We start from the raw sequence: 9593 nt of genomic DNA, 5'->3' as shown, positions 1-9593 counted from the left end.
ACAAAGACTGTCCAGAGAAAAGCAGCTCCTGTGAGTCGAACCTGAAACCCTAGCTTCATTTTTCCAAACCCCTTGTGAGAATTAGCCAATGCACATTTTTGTGGAAAATCAGTCACTGGCCACAAGGAAACAAACAGCCTTCCAAGGCCCGCCACTTCCTTATAAATTATCGTGCAGAGTTTTCTTTTGCAAAACAGTGAGGTGCAGTATTTCTACACTGGCATAATGGTGTCAGTTGTTTCCACCATTGATAACAGCTCCCCCTAAACTGATGTTTTTTTTCAGAGTTTTGGATGCAGGGAGATCCCTCTTTAACTGGTGGTTCTTTATCATTAATATATCAAGGCTTAAAACAAAAGCACTTGTGACTGTTTTTAGCAAAGAGGCATGTGTGACATTCTAGCCAGTGCTCTATCCTCAGCAGAAAAACACTAAGACCACATACTCGTTTTCTCTGCTCCTCATCCTACTCTCTCCCTCCTCATGTGTCTTTCATTGACTTTTTAAAGAGAAGGTAGGAAGGTTGAGAAGCTCATTCCACAGACAAGGAAGCGCTCCAGAAAAAAAAAAGACTTCTCTGCAGGCTCGTCCTCCTAGTGGGCTCTCTGGGCTACTTTGCCACCACCATCCCCTCTGTTAGGGGCTGCTTCCTCGACTTCCTGACAATCTTTCTAGTTTTTAATAATGAAATCTCCAAAAAAATGCCAACAAAAGAATGTTAAAAACCTATATTTCCGCCACCACTGTCATACTATTTTTTTGTGATTCTCTCCAGATCTCATCATCGGCCATGCTGTTTGGTCTACCGAGTGTGTGTGTGAGCATGTGTGTGCCTGCCTGCGTGCATGTGTGTGCGTGTGTGTGTATGGGTTTGTTGTATCTCTAATTATTCTTCTGACTTGGCTGGTAAATTACAACAGAAGATATAGTCCTTTTGACACTTTCACATCCGAAAACAGTCAGTTCTCATTAGGGAATACTAAGTGTTCCTGGGGAGATACACAGTTAGTTTCCTGTGAGCCTCTGGTTACAACAGTCTCATTAATTGATCAGTTCATAATCTTGTGTGTTTCTGTTTACAGACACATTATTTAAAATACAGTATTGGGACGTGGTTCCATAGTGTAGCGGTTAGCACGTCTACTACATGCGGAAGGTCCTGGGTTCGCGCCCCAGTGGAGCCACGGGCCATGGTCTATGGCCATGCCACCCTGAACAAGCCTGATGTCTGATCTCAGAAGCTAAGCAGGATCGGGCCTGGTTAGTACTTGGATGGAACACCACTTAGGAAGACCAGGTGCTATAGGTATAAATAATAACAATAATAAAAATAAATAAATAAATAAATAAATAAATAAATAAATAAAATATATTATTGATTCATTAACATTGAACTGCCAGCACTATGACCTGTGCCTGAAAGAAGATAATCTAACACATCTATATTCTCTGTAAGGCATGTCAAGCCCTCTTGTGCTTAAGGACACCAGACGGCACTTCAGAAATACATTTGGGAGCCAATTTTTTAATTGACATACAATTTTATATTAATTTCAAGTGCACAACATAATAATTCGATACTTGTTTATATTACAAATGTCCACCACAATAAATCTAGTGAACATCCCTGATCATATATGGTTATAAAAAAATTTTTTTCTTATGCTGAGAATGTTAATATCTACCCTCTTAGCTACTGTCAAATATGCATGACAGTTATTAACTATAGTCACCATGCTGTATTGGGGCCTATTTTAAACAGTGAAAATTGAGTCTCCAAATTTCAAGCAACGTAAAGCACAAAAATGCAAAAAAAAGAAAAAATGTGACACTAAATAGACCATGCAAAGAACACTTTTTTACAGCGTGAAAACTGAAACAAGAAGACAGAGCATCATCTGGGAATCTGCAGTCAGGCGACTCAAATTTTTCGCTGCCCTGCACATGTTCATGAATAACTGTGAAAGTGCTCTGAGTATTGATTTGAGAGTTACAAATAAATTTTAGTAATTAGGCAAACTTGCAAATATGGAGACCGCGAATAATGAGGATCAACTCTATCTATATTGTATCGATGCAGTATGTTGTAAAGACAGGAGTGGGTAGCCATTCATATTTCCTTTGAAAATAGTTCGTTGTTTCTTGCTAAAAATGCTACTATGATGGCTGCCACCTATTATGATAAATCATTTCCTTCTAACGTGGTGGTTTTAGGAATAGCTGGTGAGAGCCTTATTTCTTGCTTCCAAGATCATCTCCATAATTGCTAGGTCTGGTTGAGTTGAGTCCATTTGGGTTAGAGTCAAAAAGTCTGTGTTAAATGGTGCTTCTGGCTTCAGACTCTATCAGTAACCTGACCTTCAACAAGGCAGACATTTTCTCATCTGGAAGAGGGAAAGTCCATAGTTCATCAATTCTAAGACACTTATTCTTTCACATCTTACTTAACATATCTGAAATAGTTTTTTGTTTTGTTTTCCAATTGATGATGTGTCATGATTTAATTGTCAGCGTTCTGTTTTCTTCCTGGATGGTACATAAAGTAAGGTGCATATTCTACCTTTTGGCATCTTAGAAGTGATGAAATACAGCAATGATACCTACCTCATGGCACTGTGAGGATCGAGCAGTGCTACAACTTCACAGGGTTGTCATGAAAAAGTAAATAACATGTGAAAGAGTAGGTATGACGCAAAGTACTTGCAGATGAAGGAATTATTATCATGACTTGGGAAAGTTTTCTTGCTCCTGGAATAGATCAATTCTTTACTTTTGTTCTTCAAGAAATTTAATAAAATTTGCGTCATCAGCCCCTACCACTCTGATTATATTTTTCATGTAATGGTTGGTATAAACAGATTAGTTTAGTGGGTCTCAAAAGATTTTTTGGTCACTGGAAATAGGATCTGAAAAGAGTTTGAGAACTCCTTTGAGGAAAGTGAAACACAAGTTTCTTGGGGGCCAGAGCAGTCCTTTCTCTGTGCCCGTGGTATTGCAACGGTGCAGTTGCATCTGATCCTATGATTGGGGTTCTCTTTTTTGCATTATGAGATTTTTTTTTTGCCTACACAAATTGGATTTCCTCTCAAAAAACTGCTTTTGCTTATCACCTCAGTTGATCTTTTCTGGGGAAAGAGGGAGGTTACCTAGATTCTTTATACCACAGAAAGCTTATAACATCTTCACTCCATATAGATGCTTTAAAAACTACAATCCTTAATTATGTTTTCTTGTATAAATTTGTTTGCTTCTTGATAAAAAGCATTTGTTTGCTCCTTAATGTAAAGAGACAATATAAATGCAAGAAATTTCTCTGGAGTCTAAATATGGACATACGATGGGATCAGCTAATTGGATGTGTAGGGCTGAATACGTGCTGAGGGTTTGCTCCCTGGTAGCAAAATATGCAGGCTGCTTTATCTGCTGTCCTATTGTCAAATTGCTATCAAAGTAAATGAATAAAGGGAAAGTGGCAGAAACCAGGATTCATCAGGCTCCTTTTTTGTGCCATTTTGTGAAGTGCTTGTGTAAAACTGTTTCAACACACCTATATATGGGCATTATCATTTCCATTTTACTGTTATCAAAACCCGACACTAGAAAGTGAAATGATTAGTTTAAGTTCACAGGAGTAAGAAATAGAATCACCTTAACACCCAACACCCAAGTCCTGTCTCAAAGCCCTACTCTAAGAGGCAAAAAAGGGCTAACCAGTGTCTCAGAGGTGCTATTACAATTCCCTTGCCATCCACTTTTCTTCTCTGAGGGGAATTTCAAACCTAGTTACTTTATTCACATTGTCATTTTATAGCAGCAATATAGTACTTGCTAAATTTTTTGAGACAAGGAAGTTTTGTTTTTCCTCAAGCCAGGCAACAATATAGCCTTCACTCCACCATGCCTCTTCTCTTAAAAAAAAAAAAAAAAAAAGGTGGAGGGAAGGAAAGGAAAGAAAAAGTAATAGATGTGTGTTCTTAATGAGATTCTTCTCTGATTTCTGTTCTGAGTAGCAAGTATTGTCCTCAGGAGTTACTACTTTTGGAGTGCTGACCAACAAAGATTAGTATCCCCTTTTCTTAAATGTACTGCTGGAACACAGAGATTTTAATTGACCCATCCGATGTCACATGGGAATTAGCAATGGAGCCAGGAGTGAGGCCCAATACTCTAATTCCCCTTCATTGGCCAAATCAGCCTACACTGCCTTTTATGTACACTTGGTAAATATTTACAGCTTTAAATATCTTCCCAGCTGCAGTTAGGACAAGAAGTACTTTCTTGTACATGTATATCTGTATATACATGTAAAACAGATGTGAGAAACATAAACTTGAAATAAATGGACACAATACCCCTGATTATAAAAGTACTAGATTAAAACCTAGGAGACCCAAGAGTTGATCCTACCTTGTCCTTTTCTATCTCAGTTGTCCTTTAATGTTCTGGGCAGAGAGCATAACCCTGACTGAATGATCTATAGTCTGTGGCCACTTAGAAGTGCACTGATGAAAAAGGATGAGGAAAATGTCCACTGTGTGGCAACTTTCTCAAGCTCATGATACTTTGGAACATCCTATGTTGAAAAAAGTAGTAGAAGCCCATTATAAGATGGCTGGTTTTTAATGCATTGAATAGAATATCGATCAAATCATGCCGCTACTTCCTAATAGATATGTTTTCTATTAAATCATATATAACTTACACCAAGATATTCATTCTATTTCTCTTTATAATAATATTTAAATAATTATAATATATCAACACTGAATGCATTTGTTTTATTCTTAATATGAGATACTTGAGGAAGGAGAATATCTAAATGAAAAGATAAATGGCAGGCCTCATTCTAACTGCTTGTTTTCCAAAAGGCGGAAGGTGCCACCTTTCTCCCTCCTATTTCAAAATGCTGGGGAAGGATTCTAACTGACTTGATGAATCGACCACCCCTTGGACCAATACTTGTTATCAGAGAGAAATGGACTATGGTCAGCCAAGGCTGGGTCATATGCTCACCCTTCCTGTGGGGTATAAGGATGAGCAGTTTGAGCAATGACACCCATGATCACAGCCCTACCAGGACCAGGGAGTGGTGAATGAGCTCCCCAGAGGAAAGGGAGTGCCAATGCCAGAAGAAGGGTAGAAAAATGAGCTAGGCAGGCAAAAGAGTAATAATTAGATTAGCTTGTTCCACTGGGCTTATGATAATAATTATTATAAAAATCCAGTTGGTATTGGGTGCCCAGATTTCCCACCATCTTCAATGTAGAATGTTTACTATGACAGACATGACTTTTAGTACTTCATAACCTAGTGAGCTGATTTGCAATTAGTGTTATTAACAAGAATATTAGTAACAAAATACATTGCTCTCAATTGGTTTCTGCACAGAGTTCCAGAGCTTCCCAAATAATATTTTGTGAATTCTAGGAGGTCTCTTGTGAAGTAGCTGGCACATATTTTGCTATAAAGCCTTTCTAGTGAAGGAGAAACTAGGCTCTAAAGAGGTTACACAATCTCCCCAAGTTCCACAACCAGCTTGTGGCCAAGCCAGTAAAGCCTTGTCTTACGTCCCGACTGTGGGGATCAGCTCCCTTCTGCTTCACCATTTGGCCCAGATGAGAAAGATTGATGTTAATGAGGATTCCTATGTCAAGCACTAGTGTGATTGGTTTTTAATGGTTTTTATTTTCATCTTACAAGGAAAATAGTATATCCTTCCCTGGCTAAACACTATTTCAGGAAAAGCCACAAACTAGCCCTCTGAGTCCTATTTACAAAACTGAACCCAACATAACTCTGTTGAGTTGGCAAAAACTGATAACCTCACTCCAGCTTCCTTGGCCATGGCCCACAGAACAAGGATCTGTATTTCTGGATATGGCTGTGCATTCTTAGTTTATCATAGATGGGAGAAGTGAAACGCTCTATAAAAAAATGAGGTGCAGAAACCCTTGGAAAGGAGATAGTAAAAGGAAAATGTAAAAGAGAAGAAGGAAGAAGAGAATGTAGAGAGACTAAGAAAATCATAGTGCACGGTGGACCAAAGAGAATAGTGAAGAACCAAGTTTAGAAGGAGGTGGTGTGAAAGTTCCTGGAGGCCAGGGAAGCTAGCAGTACTGAATCTCTACTGTGTGCCATGGACTTACACATCTATTCTCTGGTTGCATTCAATGTCATCATCATGACATCCTTGCAAGGGGATGCCATTCCATATTATATAAAGAAGAAAACAGGATTATTGAGTCCAGGTAACCTGATGGATTCATGCAGCTAAGAAGTGATGGAGTTGAGGCTGAACCCAGATACATCTGTCTTCCAAGTTCATATTCTTTCTACCCTCTCCTCCCCATCACCTACATACTATCTAATCACTACTTGTTTTAGGATGGGTTATTTAGAAGCAGTACCTAAGACAAGTATTCTTGTACAAAGGATTTCTTGAGGAAGAGCTCTCAGGAAAAGGGGAATAAAGGAAATAGGATAGGACAGGGGGAAATACTAAATAAGGATATAGCCTCAGTTTTTCTAGCTTTAGCCCGATCTATCAGGGAACATGAATTGTCCTTCAGAATTCATCCTGCCTTGAGGCAAAGGAATCAGACTTTGGCAGCCCTGCCAGTCAGTCACTGTCTGTGGGCTCGCTGTCTCAGCCAGGATAAAGAAGAGTGTGGGGAACGTAACATCTCAGGGGAGCAGCTGTTTAGCAGAAGGCAGGTATTTGGAGAAGGAAGTGGCTGTAAGCTGTTAGCAGCCACAGCAGCTGGGGGATGGGTGCAGCAGCCCAGGAAGGCAGTCTGTGCAAGGCAACAGCATCTTCTCGACGATCTGCTACCCATCTCTTACTGTGTAAGGGAAGGGAAGGGAGACCAGAAGAGAAGGAACCACTGCCCCAGTGGTCACTGAAGTCACTGAACAGCCCACTCTGACTGCCAATGTCAGTTCCAAAGGCCTAAGAGCTGCAGCAGCCAGTCTCACAGCCAATTGGTAGACCTTACACTGGAGCAGTTCCTGTGATAATGTGACCCTAGGTCAGCTCCCACCCCAAAACCACTCTTCTCCCCTCAATAGCCCACCTGCCTCCCCTGCAGGTCAAGATTCGATGGATTAGAAGAATCAGGGGACCCAGGACCTTTGACATCACTGTCATCACGTTCATATATGTATCACCAACTCATTTTCCACTCTCTCCTCTTTGCTTTTCTACAGTAATTTCATTTTAAAATTTCAAAAGTGATAACTTTGTAATCTCACTAAGCCAAGGATTCTCAAGGACATTATATATATAATCAATGATTATATATATATATATAAAATATAATTATATATATATATAATATAATCATTATATATATATATAATATAATCATTGATTATATATATAATCCATGCCCTCAGACTCCCTCCATCTGCAGAGAGATTCTGAATCTATTAATCTGGGATTTTTTTCAAGTCCCAGGGGCTTTCTAATTGCAGCCAGGATCACTGTACCAGGCATTCCTCTCTCACTTTGGGTCTATACATCAGAATCGTCCAGGGCATTTAAAAGTACCCGTGCTCAGGCCCCATTCCCTAGATATTTTAATATGATTCATCTTAAGGGGACAGGGATCTGACATTGGGGTCTAAAATCTCCCCAGATGCTTTTAATGTGCAGCCAACGTGGAGAACAACTGGCTTGGGAATGTTTTAAACTGTGCCATGGGGAAGCACGTCAAGACAGAGAGATTTGGAACTGTCTTGGGATCAGAGACCTCATGAGAAGAGAAGAGGCCCCCGTAGACACTAGCAATGGAGGAGAAAGAAGAAACTCTCACTATTAATTTGACAATGAACAGTAGATTTGATCACTTTTCCTACCAAATGTAAAGAAGAGCTAGATTTTTCACCGATCTTTTTGTTTCTTCAGATCTTCCTTGGTAGCTTTCTGTTAGAGGCCCACAAGGAGGCTCCTCCCCAAAATGATGGATCAAGAAGAGGATATTTATACCTGAGATTAAATCCAGAATTAATTTACTCAGTCAAAACAGTTCAGGCATTATCCCACCCCATTCCTGATCCTTCACCCCTACGGGGTATGCAGGCCCCATGAAGACCAGTCACTGGGTACTAAAATTGTTTCTAAGTAGCTTCATCCCTCTCATTCATGGTCCATTGCCCTCCTTCCATAGCCACCTCTCTTTCTTCTCTCTCTCTATACTTTCTCTTTCTCTGGCTCTCTCTCTCTCTCTCGCTCTCTCGCTCTCTCGCTCTCTCGCTCTCTCTCACACACACACCCATACCACATACTTCCACATATTGACCCCATCTGTATTTCTAGCCCAGTGGGCCTTATTGCAGAGTTCTTACTAGTTCCCCCTGTTGACTCACCTGGACTGGCTTCCCAGACCTGGCCTCAGCAGCCAGGTAGGCCCTGACCCAGCCTGGTGGATTGTTCTCATGCCCTATCCTGATTCATCCTTCCAAATTCTAAAAGCCAATATAGTTGATTCCCAGTATTCCCTGTAGGTACATTCTATAACGTCACTAAAAACATTGAATTAGCAAATACTGAACTATTGCTCCTAGGAGAAACATAGGGTTAGCTTCCCGCATGTTCTGGACACATTTTCAGCAACCAATCAATATATAACCTTGTTTCACGTATATTTTTTAAGACACCTTATTTAATGCATATTATTGATTCATTTACATTGAACTCCCAGACGACAGCACAGTAACCTGTGCCTGAACGAAGTTCATTTAACACACCTATGCTTTCTGTAGGGCACGTCATCAACTTCTTGTACTTTCAGAACACATTCGCCACAATGCCTGGGGGCTGTTTTAATCACGAACAGAATGCACAAAAATGCAAAAAATTTGGCACTTTTTATTAGACTATGAAAAGGACGCTTATTGACAGGGTGAGAAATGAAACAAGAAGGCAGATATATCTGAGCATCCATGAATAACTGTGAAAGTGCCATGAATATTGATTTCAAGGTTGCAAATAAATTTAAGCAGGTAGGTGAATTCACAACTGTAGAATTCACAAATAATGAGGATCAACTGTGTAAGCGTCCAGTTCTGAGCGACAAAGATGCCTTGCTATTAATTTAAAAATCTCCACTTTAAGCAAGAGCTTCTAAAATACCGTATAACTCAAATCAAGAGAAAATGCATACACTACGGCCATGCCACCCTGAACAAGCCTGATTCCATACGATCTCGAAAGCTAAGCAGGGTTGGGCCTGGTTAGTACTTGGATGGGAGACCACCTAGGAAGACCAGATGCTGTAGGCGCAAAAAAAAAAAAAAGAGAGAGAGAGAAGAGAGAGAGAGAGAAAACACATATAATGTTGTTACCCTTCTCTTTTTTTTTTTAAACTAAGAAATTATTTTCATGGGAAAATACTCATATTTCCAAAGATAATTTAAGGTTGTTGTTGGATTTTTTTTCTGGACCAATAAAACAATAGAAAAAATAATATAGATACATTGTGTAGATTTTGGCTTTTCACTGGAACAGTATTTTGGAGTAATGAGAAATAGACATATTTGTGGTCTTCATTGTAGATAGAGAGGATTTTTAAAATTTTTTTTTCAAAATTGTA

At 39.6% G+C, this 9593-nt stretch overlaps 2 pseudogenes; both read left to right on the top strand.

Annotated features, from left to right (window-relative positions):
- Positions 1-1193: 1193 nt before the first annotated feature.
- On the top strand, positions 1194-1309 carry LOC120588622 (uncharacterized; annotated as a pseudogene).
- Positions 1310-9163: 7854 nt separating this feature from the next.
- LOC120588442 (uncharacterized) lies at positions 9164-9282 on the top strand (annotated as a pseudogene).
- The last annotated feature ends 311 nt before the right edge of the window (positions 9283-9593 follow it).

Source organism: Pteropus medius, unplaced genomic scaffold (genome assembly GCF_902729225.1).
Source record: "Pteropus medius unplaced genomic scaffold, Ma_sr-lr_union100, whole genome shotgun sequence".
Classification (NCBI taxonomy): domain Eukaryota; kingdom Metazoa; phylum Chordata; class Mammalia; order Chiroptera; family Pteropodidae; genus Pteropus; species Pteropus medius.
This window is presented reverse-complemented; position numbering and strand designations above follow the sequence as displayed.